The following is a 12,870-nucleotide window of genomic DNA, read 5'->3' as shown; positions in this document are numbered from 1 at the left end:
TCAGTTTAAATTTAAGACTGCACCACAATAAAGTGAGTACTGTATTAAGTGAAAGAGTCTGAATATTTTATGAGTCCACTTTAGTCTCTTTGCAATATAGTTGGTAAGTTATTTTACCAAGCACAGTATATTACAAAGTCACTAAAGTCCAAGTAAATAAAGGTTTGAACCCTGCAGTCTAGAGACCTTAAGAGTCACATGGCCTTTTTATTATTTGGAATAGCATTTGTCACTTGAGAGATAATAGGCCAGACATTATCTGTAAACAAATATTTATTAAAGATTGTCATACAATATGCTTCCAATACTTGGACAGCATGTAAAGAGATCTCTGTTTAGGATTTGGACAACGTACCACTGATCACAGTAAAAGTAAGCACAAATTTATCACACTCAATTGATTAAAAAATTTCAATATAGGTTCAGATTTAAAAAGTGTTAAAATTAATTTACTTTCTTATACCAGAAGAGACATATATTTTCACTGTTCATTATTTAATAGGAAATGAAACATTAAGTTCCCATGTAATTAATTTTATTTCATTTACTTAGTGTTACTGTACAATTAAAAGACACTTTACAGAGTGATCAGTTTGACCATACAATGACCAATATACAAAACAATCAGAACATTAAAACTCAAGTACCGGTAAGTGAAAAAATAAAATTGCCAGAAAGTCCGACCTGTAATAAAAATATTTAAGATCTGGTGTAACAACATATTTTACAAGAACATTTTCCAGCAAACCCAATATTTAGAACAACCTTGACTACCTATTTAAGATGACAAAATAGAAAAGAGGAAAAGTATAACTGAGCATTTAGTAGTAATACAATTCCAGCCTTTTACTGATTAAGGTGTGCTTATAATGCATTTTGACATGGAAAGTGATCTGTAAATTATCTGTGACAAAAGTACATGGGATCTCCTTAGGCAAATTCTATGTGATTTTAATACATGAAAATACAAGCAATTGATAATCCAGTGCACATTTTACTTTGACCATTTAAGATTTACATAGGGCAGTACTGGGGTGCAGTTGTTAGCACTGAATGTCACTGATTCAGCATCCTTGAATCTGGCATCAATAACCCTAAATCTTGCTTACTCTGTGGAATTTGCACACTATTCTTGTGTCTGCATGGTTTTTTTCCTGGGTACTACAGTTTTCTCTCACATCTGGGAGACCTAGAGTTATAGGTTATATAGGTTTATTGGTGATTTTAACTTGGCCTAGTATTTGTGTGTGTGTGTGTGTGTGTGTGTGTCAGAACAGGCTACAGTAATTAAAAAATAGAAAAGATAAACAGAGCCCAATTGAAATCAGCAATTTTGACCTCCTAATAATGTAGCACTGACAAATGTAAGAAGGACATTGGAAGTATATTTAATCACTGACTTTTAGCAGAAACTGCTGGATTTAAAACATTTACCACTTCATTTGAGGGGCTATCCTGTAGGAAGGTTGAATAGTTTTACACATAATTATATTGACAAAAGATTTCTGAACCTGTTTTCTCCTATATAAGAGAGAGGAGTCTTTCAAAGTACACACTTATACCAGGACCACTTATATCTAATAATAAAGTTAGCTAACAAAATGTTTTGGACTTCCATCCATCCATCCATCCTCTTCCGCTTATCCAAGGTTGGGTCGCGGGGGCAGCAGCTTGAGCAGAGATGCCCAGACTTCCCTCTCCCCAGCCACTTCTTCTAGCTCTTTCGGGAGAATCCCAAGGCGTTCCCAGGCCAGCCGAGAGACATAGTCCCTCCAGCGTGTCCTGGGTCTTCCCCAGGGCCTCCTCCCGGTTAGACATGCCCGGAACACCTCACCAGGGAGGCGTCCAGGAGGCATCCTGATCAGATGCCCAAGCCACCTCATCTGACTCCTCTCGACGCGGAGGAGCAGCGGCTCTACTCTGAGCCCCTCCCGCATGACTGAGCTTCTCACCCTATCTTTAAGGGAAAGCCCAGACACCCTGCGGAGGAAACTCATTTCAGCCGCTTTTATTCGCGATCTCGTTCTTTCAGTCACTACCCATAGCTCATGACCATAGGTGAGGGTAGGAACATAGATCGACTGGTAAATTGAGAGCTTCGCCTTGCAGCTCAGCTCCTTTTTCACCTCAACAGACCGATGCAGAGCCCGCATTACTGCGGACGCCGCACTGATCCGCCTGTCAATCTGATGCTCCATTCTTCCCTCACTCGTGAACAAGACCCTGAGATACTTGAACTCCTCCACTTGGGGCAGGATCTCACTACCAACCCTGAGAGGGCACTCCACCCTTTTCCGGCTGAGGACCATGGTCTCGGATTTGGAGGTGCTGATTCCCATCCCAGCCGCTTCACACTCGGCTGCGAACCGATCCAGAGAGAGCTGAAGATCACGGCCTGATGAAGCAAACAAGACAACATCATCTTCAAAAAGCAGTGACCCAATCCTCAGTCCACCAAACCGGACCCCCTCAACACCCTGGCTGCGCCTAGAAATTCTGTCCATAAAACTTATGAACAGAATCGGTGACAAAGGGCAGCCCTGGCGGAGTCCAACTCTCACCTGAAACGGGTTCGACTTACTGCCGGCAATGCGGACCAAGCTCTGGCACTGATCGTACAGGGACCTAACAGCCCTTATCAGGGGGTCCGGTACCCCATACTCTCGGAGTACCCCCCACAGAATTCCCCGAGGGACACGGTCGAGTGCCTTTTCCAAGTCCACAAAACACATGTAGACTGGTTGGGCAAACTCCCATGCACCCTCTAGGACCCTGCTAAGGGTGTAGAACTGGTCCACTGTTCCGTGACCAGGACGAAAACCACACTGTTCCTCCTGAATCCGAGGCTCGACTATCCAACGGACCCTCCTCTCCAGAACCCTCGAATAGACTTTTCCAGGGAGGCTGAAGAGTGTGATCCCTCTGTAGTTGGAACACACCCTCCGGTCCCCTTTTTTAAAGAGGGGGACCACCACCCCGGTCTGCCAATCCAGAGGCACTGTCCCTGATGTCCATGCGATGTTGCAGAGGCGTGTCAACCAAGACAGTCCTACAACATCCAGAGCCTTGAGGAACTCCGGGCGTATCTCATCCACCCCCGGGGCCCTGCTACCAAGGAGTTTTTTGACCACCTCGGTGACCTCAGTCCCAGAGATGGGGGAGCCCACCACCGAGTCCCCAGGCTCTGCTTCCTCATTAGAAGGCATGTTAGTGGGATTGAGGAGGTCTTCGAAGTACTCCCCCCACCGACCCACAACGTCCCGAGTCGAGGTCAGCAGCGCACCATCACCACCATATACAGTGTTGACACTGCACTGCTTCCCCCTCCTGAGACGCCGGACGGTGGACCAGAATCTCCTCGAAGCCGTCCGAAAGTCGTTCTCCATGGCCTCCTCAAACTCCTCCCACGCCCGAGTTTTTGCCTCAGCAACCACCAAATCCGCATTCCACTTGGCCTGCCGGTACCTATCAGCTGCCTCCAGAGTCCCACAGGACAAAAGGGTCCTGTAGGACTCCTTCTTCAGCTTGACGGCATCCCTCACCACCGGTGTCCACCAACGGGTTCGGGGATTGCCGCCACGACAGGCACCGACCACCTTACGGCCACAGCTCCGGTCAGCTGCCTCAACAATAGAGGCACGGAACATGGCCCATTCTGACTCAATGTCCCCCACCTCCCTCGGGATGTGGTCGAAGTTCTGCCGAAGGTGGGAGTTGAAGCTACTTCTGACAGGGGGCTCTGCCAGACGTTCCCAGCAGACCCTCACAACACGTTTGGGCCTACCAGGCCTGACCAGCATCCTCCCCCACCATCAAAGCCAACTCACCACCAGGTGGTGATCAGTTGACAGCTCCGCACCTCTCTTCATCCGAGTGTCCAAGACATGTGGCCGCAAGTCTGATGACACGACCACAAAGTCGATCATCGAACTGAGGCCTAGGGTGTCCTGGTGCCAAGTGCACATATGAACACCCCTATGCTTGAACATGGTGTTCGTTATGGACAATCCGTGACGAGCACAGAAGTCCAATAACAAAACACCGCTCGGGTTCAGATCGGGGGGGCCATTCCTCCCAATCACGCCCTTCCAGGTCTCACTGTCATTGCCCACGTGAGCATTGAAGTCTCCCAGCAAAACGAGGGAGTCCCCAGAAGGTATGCCCTCTAGCACCCCCTCCAGGGACTCCAAAAAGGGTGGGTACTCCGAACTACTGTTCGGTGCATACGCACAAACAATAGTTAGGACCCGTCCCCCCACCCGAAGGCGGAGGGAGGCTACCCTCTCGTCTACCGGGGTAAACCCCAATGAACAGGCTCCAAGTCGGGGGGCAATAAGAATACTCCAGAGTGGTAGAGAGTCCAGCCCCTCTCAAGGAGATTGGTTCCAGAGTCCAAGCTGTGCGTCGAGGTGAGTCCGACTATATCTAGCCGGAACCTCTCAACCTCGCGCACTAGCTCAGGCTCCTTCCCCTTCAGAGAGGTGACATTCCATGTCCCAAGAGCCAGCTTCTGTAGCCGAGGATCGGACCGCCAAGGTCCCTGCCTTCAGCCACCACCCAACTCACACTGCACCCGACCTCCTTGGCCCCTCTCATAGGTGGTGAGCCCATGGGAAGGGGGACCCATGTTGCCTCTTCGGGCTGTGCCCGGCTGAGCCCCATGGGTGCAGGCCCGGCCACCAGGCGCTCGCCATCGAGCCCCACCTCCAGGCCTGGCTCCAGAGGGGGGCCCCGGTGACCCGCGTCCAAGCAAGGGAAAATGCCGTCCAAAGTTTTCTTTTATCATAGGAGGTTTGAACCGCTCTTTGTCTCATCCCTCACCTAGGACCAGTTTGCCTTGGGTGACCCTACCAGGGGCATAAAGCTCCGGACAACAGAGCTCCTAGGATCATTGGGACACGCAAACCCCTCCACCACAATAAGGTGGCGGTTAAAGGAGGGGTTTTTTTGGACTTTAAAAGCAAATATAAGAAAGAAATACATTAATCTAATTTTGTAATCTGCTTCAGTCAGTTTAAGCTCATAAAAAGCTGGATCCTATTCCAGCAGCAACAGATGCAAAGCAGGAACCAATCATGGAATTTCAATCCATCACAGGGCACATTCCCACCTGACACAGATTTATTTTACAGTTGTCAGTTAGTCTATCAGATGGAGACTAACAAGCATACTTGTTCGCCAAGGAACAGCTCTTGACTGACTGCTCTAGAAAAGAAATGGTGTTAGTGATCTTTATGAGGATGTTTTTCACTAGTACTGTCTCAAAGCCATGTTACTAAAACATTTAGGTGAAAATATAATGCTTTTACCAAGTACTGTATTGGATGGATTTGGAACTCATTCTAGTAGGTGGAGAGAGGGATGATGCTTTTTTAGATGTTGGGTGTGTTGGTTAACGAAATGATTCATATGTGTAATTTCATTCTTTAAAAATTCTTTGATTTTCTGCTACAATTGCTTGATGTAATGTAAAGCACATCTAGGCTTTGTCTTTCACCAATTATAGCACTGCTCACATTTCTACAAAATTAAACTCTATGGTGCCACTCAAATCATATAAGCTAAGACTGCACTATTTTGACAAAAAGTTCGAATCAAAAGCAGTCAGCAATATTGTTGGCAGTGCTACTGACAGCTGTGTTATAATTTCCAAAAGCAGAATTTAAAAATATTATTTCTTTGTGGGAGATGGTTTTAGTCTAGTTTTAGGTCTATATTTTTCATTTTACGCTTCATTGGATATAGAGGTTACTACTGTGCATGTTGACATAGGTAGGGGCTCCGTAAACACTGAACAAATCTTTCATCCGTTTTGAATTGGACTGATGTGACTAGTGATTAAATGTAGTAAATCAATGTAGACCTAGGAGGGATTAGTGTGCAACAATATGTGTAGTACAGTACTGGCATAGGTTATTTGAATGAGAAAATAGTTAAGTATAAAAATGGGATAAATACAGATCTGTTTTAAATAATATTGGACAGAGCACCTAAATTAGAGGTGATATGCAGGACTGTCATAGGAAATACACGACAGCTACCATACCATTCTCAGAATCACTTAATAATAATAATAATAATAATAATAATAATAATTAATGCCACTCAACATCATGGAGGGCCAGAGAATATCCTGAAAGCATTTGGCACAAGGTTAGAGTTAGACCTAGTCTCACAAACTAACTTTATCTGCTTGTCTTTTGGGATATGTGAGGAAAAACACTCTAGGAAAAGCTCACAAAGATGGATTCACACAGACAACAATCAGAAACAGGATTCAAATGCAGATGCTTGATGCATAGCAGTGTCGATATGGGATAGAAAATGAACCCCAGGATTCAGGAAAAGACCCTGAAGTACATAAGATGCAAATTCAACAAGACTTTTCTCCGTACTAAGTTAGTTGGATACACTTGAAGAGCAATGAACTCTGCAGTGTACAAGTAACCAAGTGATCACACTTACACAGATGGATCAGATCCTGTCATTCTGATAATGATGAGTCACATTGATTACTCTTTGAACCCCAACTAATTGAATAACTGAAATCACAGACTAGAATAACCTTGATTTTGTATTGTTCTTTATAAATTATTCAATTTCTGTTATTTTTTTCACAACACAGCAGAATGCCACTTTAGTAAGATGGGCACAATGGTACAGTGTTAAGTCTGTTTGTCTTGATCATGTCATGCATTTAGGAACTTTTGTTTACATGATATGCTAGTCCTTACATCCGTCTTTCTTTGTGTGTCTCATTGCCTTTATTCATCAGACATTCTAGCCCTTACATTTGTCTTTCTTTGTGTTCTTTATTGGCTTTGTTCATTGGCATTCCCGACCCTCTTGTGGATGCAGGATGAAAGTACACTTGAGCCCAGACGCTGGATGTTTTGTTGTGATAGATAGATAGATAGATAGATAGATAGATAGATAGATAGATAGATAGATAGATAGATAGATAGATAGATAGATAGATAATCAAACTGCAGTACAAATTTATATTTTAGATGAGGCTATGGAAGACTATCTGTGTCCAAATTAAATGCACAATACGTTAATTTGACACAATTTTTTTGTGTCATAATTAAAAAGAAATCTATTACATGATTCAGTGCCTTTCAGACAATACACAATATTTCTGCTAATAGAATATGCCTTGGTATTGCATTTCATATTTTAATTCATATCCAAGTTCTTTTCATATATAAAAGTAAGGCAAACTCATATGTAATTCACTGTCTGTTTTAGTGTGCATTGTATTTCTTCCTAAGACACCATGTTATTTGTCCCATACTTAAATGAAATCAAATGATCAACCAGTATTAAGAGTTGGGGCAAAAAGGCATTCCTGTCATGGCTATGTTCTTGCACACAAACCCCTATAGACATGTTCTTCAATAGTTGGTATGACTTAGAGAAACAGTGTAATTCTGGTTTTGCTGAAAAGGTTAATTAGTCTAATGTTGTTACTTGCTAATAATTAGTGCCATTAAATTTTCAGCTTGTGGATAGTTGTCTGTTTTAACTATCTGCACTTTATAGAACATTTGATAGATGCTGAAAGATTATAATGGCCACAAATTACATTGTTGACTTACTTAGGCAAGCCATGGATGCTTTGGAGCAGCAGTAGGCTAATGAATGCGCTTCAGAAGCTAGTGAAGCTAGCAGTAGCACCACTACTGGCTCATCTACTAGTGGAGTCAGTAGTCCCGTCTTAATAAGACCTCATCTTTTTGCAAATAATGTAGTATAGGGTAAGAGGTAATAGTGTAGTAGACAGCTGATGAGAGCAATTATTGAGAATGAGGAATTTCTAGAGGTATTCTTTATGTTCCACAGTTTTCTAGAGAATGCTGTCCAGGAATTTGGCACCCTGCAGTGCAGGTGATTTAAACAGCAGTGCCACAATTTCCAGGTGGTGCAGATTTATATGCAGCAGTAGGTGAGAAAGGCAGCCTATGCAGGACAGGTCCCCTGTGAAGATGGAAGGGGTTTTCTTGTTTTGCGTGAAACAATAAATTCACCTGTTTGTCTAACGGTACAAACTGCTCATTCAATATGATATATTTATGTGTCTCCCATCTCAGTTCTCATTATGATATTTGCTTATTTTAAATCCTGTATTTCTTGACAGTGATTGAGAACAAACAGTTGTGATTGGAACTCTTCTTATACCTACATGGCAAGAGCGGCCCATGTATACAGTCAAACTGGGTGATTGCTTACAGTGACACTTGAGCAAAGACAGCCAAATGTACCAACTACTAACAGCAAAGTGCAGCGTTTTAAATAACCAACACTGCCCAACAGCATATATAAAAAGAGGAGACAGTTGAAAGAGCAGGCACTCCAGAAACACAAAGGGTCATTTTTAAAATACATTGTCTCAGACTCAGATACTGTGGATCATAGTCTGCCATTATCAAGTCAATAAGTCATCGATTCCACTAGAAACTTTGTTTTTCCTGTAAGCAACAGCATGTGTAGAGGGTTCTCAGGCACATTGGTAACAGCTGTATCTCATCCAAAACAGACTGACCAGTAGCTAACATTAAAAGGTGAGATAATTTTAAATGATTCAACAGTATAATTATGGAGGACAATGTTAATAAACTGGATACGACTTTTATAGAACATGAAATAGAAGCTGCACTTAAGAAGTTTTCAGCCATAAAGGATCAGTGTGTATGCTTCCAAACAGTAAGCCTACTTAATATAGTAATGCACGTTTATTAGTTGGTTAAGTTTGCTGCAAGTTTGGTTTGTGCAAAATTTCTTTCCCCTGTAGACATCCAGTATGTGTTAACTGACATGCAGTGCATGACCATGGGATTTGCATTGGTACAAGATGAGTGTATCAAATCATCATTAAAGTCTCAGATATCTTGCAGGGCTCAAGATATAGAATGCCATCTGTACCAATTTGAAATAAATAAAATGGTAATTATGAAACAATCAAATGAAAAAGTACCATAATATATATACTGTAGGTGACTTTTTAAATTGTGAAAAGGGCATAATTAAATAAAAATCATTTAATTATTATGAAATACAGTTTCATCGGTTTATTTTGGTTCAAAAATATAGTTACCTTATGTTTAATATGTGCAGATTTTATTTAAAAATGGGGCTTTTCCAAATACCACCCTTCTGAATGACTTTTAATGACCAATGAGCTGAACCTATTCCTATTGGTTAATCATTTCCTGTTTATTACCTTCTGCCCGGTTGAAGAAGGTAGGCTACCAAACAACTTCAGCATCACTTACATTCAAGCTAGCAAAAACAATGAGACAGTGAAGTTGTGATAGTTTTGCACATGAAATATATACATGAATAATTTAACATGCTGAACAATGGATATGTTTATTAAATAACCAAAGTTCCCAACATTGCTAGTATAAATAAACAGGGAAAAACTTTTTATCTGGAAATTCAGCATACCTAAACACAACCTGCCGTGAGGCAAAATGACATACTCTTTGACAAAAGGTGTCATTCAGCAAGATGATGAAACTTATCCAGATTAATCCATCCATCCATTATCCAACCTGCTATATCCTAACTACAGGGTCACGGGGGTCTGCTGGAGCCAATCCCAGCCAGCACAGGGCACAAAGCAGTAAACAAACCCCGGGCAGGGCGCCACCCCAGCGCAGGGCGCAACGACACACAAACACACACACCAAGCACACACTAGGGACAATTTAGAATTGCCAATGCACCTAACCTGCATGTCTTTGGACTTTGGGAGGAAACCCACTCAGACACGGGGAGAACATGCAAACTCTATGCAGGGAGGACCTGGGAAGCGAACCCAGGTCTCTTAACTGCGAGGCTATCCAGATTAATTGAGAAGAAAACACTGTATGTACCTGTGATCTTTGAGATTGCATTTTGGCAGGTAGGAAACTCTGTGCACACTGATGTCCTCCATCCATCAACCTTTGTGCACTCCTGCTGCCTGATGGGAACTGTAGTTCATGCAGACAGACATCCAAATGGTTAATGATTATATATATATATATATATATATATATATATATATATATATATATATATATATTTTGTATATATATAGGCCTATATAATAAACTACTTTAATAGCTTATTTCTTTATGTGTTTAATTATTCTTCATTTATTTCAGTGACACCAAATGCAACATGACATACTGTTAAGCCTTGCAATGAAAAATGTTATTTTCACCTGTCAAAGTAGAGAAGGCAGGCTCTTGTGACTATCTTGTTTTAAATGGTGAATCATCAGTAGAGTAGGTGTAAGTCTTTGGCCATCAAGTGACACATTTACAGCAGACACTTCAGATGCAATGAATTCAGCGTTTCTTAAATTAAAGGAGTTGCTTCCTGTAGTAATTCTGACAGAAGGGAGGATTAGAGCATTCAGTACACTTAACTTTTTCAGAGGCTGTATTTCTGTGGACTCACACTACAAAGCATCTCAGTTCACAGGTTTGCACTATGGTCAACCACCGGTTCTTAGCTACGTAATTACCACTTTTGAACAGTGTGACCTGATTACTTCCTGGTGACATCAGCTGAGATACCTCTCTCCCTCACTCAGCCCCCAACTTTTCTGCACAACATCACCACTACACCACAGAGGTGCTTCTAGTATGAGTCCACAGTACTAAACTTGGTGACAATGGTGGGATCTGTATTTTGAACAGGTGAAGTAAAGTGGCAGTGTTGCACAGAAAAGGTGGGGTCTGAGAGAGAGCTTAGTTGGCGTCAACATGAAGCACTCTGTTCGCAATGTTTAGAAGCAGTCTCTGTGTGGCTCAGACTAGAAGTTTACCTCTTAGCTCATGCTAAAAGCAGACCTACTCCTGAACCAGACGTTGCTGGTTTGAAGTTGACCACCAACAGTTAACACAGTGCAGGCTAAGGCATGGTACGATATTGGCCCCCTTGTGGCACATTAATTTTGCTATAGTCACCCTGTTACAATACTGCACTATAGTTATAATTCTACAACTAACAACTTTTCCTTTTTCTTTTTTCAGAGAACGTTCTGAAACAATTCCAGATATTTTGAAATGATAATCCTGTGCCAGAAGGGGATACCAATGATGTGCCTTGGAAGCAGCCGAAGTTATGGCGTTAAGTATACTGTACTGTTTTGTTTTCATGGGTCAGTATCCCTCCCACACAGGTTGATGGCTTGCCTTACATTAAAGCCATTGTCCTGTGTAGTGTATGTAGGCAGGCCAAGTGATGCCATTAGGCAGGGCTTCTGTGGCCTTAGCCCTTGATCTTTGAGAGTCCTCCGCTCAGCCTGTCCAGTGGACTTAAGCTTCCAGCTTCTGATCTTTGAGAGCCCTGCCCTGTTCTGCATTCTGACAGCACTTTATGAACTTTATGAAAACTTCACAGATGAACCCCTTTTTTGCATCTATCAGATTATTATCCGGGGGGGCTAAGCCCTTAGTAAGTGCTGAAGCTAGAGACGACCCTGGGCAGGCCACAGGCCTTTAAGGTAAGGCAAGCCATTAACCTGTGCAGATGGAACACTGACCCATGAAAACATAACACTACAGTACACTTAGCGCTACAGCTGCTGTTGATGCAAAACCTCCATTTATTTATCATGGCTATGAATGGTGCTGTATTAAATGATGAATAATCTGGCCGTCATTTCAGCTCCCCCATTTAAGTATGTGATACTACAAGTTAAAATAACCGCAACTAACAGCTGATTGATAACATTAATAGACTCTAAAAACAGGCATTAAGTGGGTATTTTTTTAAATTCTGAACCAATTCCATGAATGAATAAATGTATTAATAATATAAGTATTTTTGCCGTGAAAAACATAGCAGGATTTTTATGTTTTTTAAGGTGGCTTTGCAACTGCTTCATGCTCTCCACTTTCTATCTTTCTGTCTTTATTTGTGCTTGCCACTCTTGCTTTTTTATTTTTTGTTCCTTCACATTACCACCCCATAACTCCTCATGTACCACAGGTTGAGAACCCTGTCCTATATTACAGTGTATCTGTGCATGTGTGTGTGTGCCCATTTTAGGTGGGATCATTCAAAGCCTAAAAACCCTGGATTATTAATCTCACTGTACCAATCCACGTGATTTGAAAAGACTGGCTGAGGCTGAAAAGACTTCATTCTTTCCTTTCTTTTTCTTTTTTTCTCCTTTCCTCTCTCTTCATTTCTCAAGAGTCGTCTTATACATTCACTGAGCTGTGAGGCTGCCTATTCCCTGCTTTGCCAAAGGAAAACCATTCAAGTGTGGCCAGCCGGCTTTTGTCCATGTGCTGCCCCATTGACCGCTTCTGAAAAGGAGATTGTTTTTAATTACATAGGGTGAGGTTTTGGGTAGGTAGGTGGGGTTAGTGCTGAGCAGGATGGTAGCCATTCTTGAAATAATAATGCCCCCACTCATCACCAGTACAACATAATGTTATATTTTGTGTAGCAGTTTGAAATGTCTACTGAAGCAAGACATTTCCAAGAGAAAGGAATACGTATTCTGCAGGGAATATAGCATGTCTTTGGGACAGGCTAAACACATTTTCTTACTACACTGAGCAGATTAATGGGCAACCATATGCAGGCCTCCAGGGTCTCTCTGGACAAGAGATGTAGCCATGGTGGTAACAGCAACGCTGTACATAAGCTGGGGTGTAGTGAAAAAAATAAATAGAACCTATTACAGGTGTAGAAGAAAACTCTGACCAGTCTTAAAACACCAGTCCATTGCTCTCCTGAGTGCTGTAGGATGTCTACGATTTGGAACGCAGTTTTGCATTGTTTAGTAGATAGGAGAGTATTTAGGTTTGGAATGCAATTGAAAAACGCGAACGTGTGAAATACTGAGAGTACTGCTTG

General features: G+C 42.3%; 1 protein-coding gene across 1 annotated transcript in view; it reads left to right on the top strand.

Annotated features, from left to right (window-relative positions):
* LOC114645789 (sal-like protein 2) overlaps positions 1-12,870 on the top strand; it is a 60,757-nt gene that overhangs the window by 32,546 nt on the left and 15,341 nt on the right. The gene's annotated exons all lie outside the window — the stretch shown is intronic.

This window comes from Erpetoichthys calabaricus, chromosome 2 (assembly GCF_900747795.2).
Source record: "Erpetoichthys calabaricus chromosome 2, fErpCal1.3, whole genome shotgun sequence".
Classification (NCBI taxonomy): domain Eukaryota; kingdom Metazoa; phylum Chordata; class Cladistia; order Polypteriformes; family Polypteridae; genus Erpetoichthys; species Erpetoichthys calabaricus.
Note: the sequence above shows the minus strand (reverse complement) of the source record. Positions and strands in the feature narration are given on the sequence as shown.